Source organism: Caloenas nicobarica, chromosome 7 (assembly GCF_036013445.1).
Source record: "Caloenas nicobarica isolate bCalNic1 chromosome 7, bCalNic1.hap1, whole genome shotgun sequence".
NCBI lineage: Eukaryota > Metazoa > Chordata > Aves > Columbiformes > Columbidae > Caloenas > Caloenas nicobarica.
The window spans coordinates 26,133,387-26,134,671 of NC_088251.1; positions in this window are offsets into that span (position 1 = coordinate 26,133,387).

Here is a 1,285-nt window from a genome sequence, read left to right on the forward strand (position 1 = left end):
CTTCAATTTTTTTAACAAGCATATAGATCGGTTATTTTCCTAAGAAAGTGTTTTTCACAGTCAGCTTGTATAAGGCCAGACCTGACTCATACACATCTTTTCAGTTTGCACAGCAGAATACAAAATGAAATTTACATCTCATCTTACGAAGACACAACATAATTATGTTGGCAACTTATACCCAACTTACCCCACCTCTAACACTGCTGGAAGCTGTGAGATAATATGCACTGGCCTTCATGAAACCTATATAATAGCACACCTATAAAACAATAACACTTGGCAAGCCTACTACCTTTACACAGCTTGAACTGCTCTCCAACACCAAGATCATTCCTCCCTATTTCCACTGACTTTAAAGAGCAGGACAACTTTTTAAAAACTCTTTGATATTTGAAAAGAATTTGATAAGGTAGCTTATTTTTTTCTTCGACAAATGATCTTCAGTTTATAGCAAACTTACAATTTAGAAATGTTCGCCAGAAGTTCATTTCAATTTTGAAACGGATTCATCTTGGAAAAAAAAGCATTTAAATAACCCTTCCATGTAGTATTTATGTTAAGAATTGGATTTATTTCAACATCCAACCACCTCGGTGACCTTTAGTCATCGTAATGAAGTGGGAATAGGCTCTTACAACACAGAAAACAGCACATCAATCTGTGGCAACCCTCAGTGTGGATGGCTGTTCAGACTTGTCATCTGGCAGCTGCTACAAAGGCAAGGAACCTGCTCACCCCAGGCTCCGAGATCAGTCACTGACCCAGCAGTGGCCAACCACCCTTTCACCAACAACAGCCTCTGAACACAAGTGTAACACAGAACTGACACAGGCTAGAAGCACAAATGTCTCATTCACACATGTCCCAGAGTGATGACTTTTAGATCTAACAACCTCTCCTTTGCCAGTCATGAATGGGAATAGATTCGGAAAGACATGTTATCTTTGTTAATTCCTTCAGTCGGTTCTGACACTGTTTGGTCTGCTCTTGCAGACACCATCATTAGGCTTCTGAGCAATTCTTTAGCACTTCTGTAAGGCATTTATGTTTACTAACTTGTACACAGGAACTTTAACTGAAAGATAGGGGATAGGGTTTTTTGTGTATGTGTGAATGAACAGTCTTATAAAAAAATCATTAAATATTTAACTTCCATGAAGAATACTAGTTATACATTTTTGTAAGTTGTACAGTGCTCTAGGTATCTATCAAAGTACTGGACTTCTTCTAGACACTAACTCGCCACCACTGCAATGGTGAGATAGCAGAGGCACCATAGTTT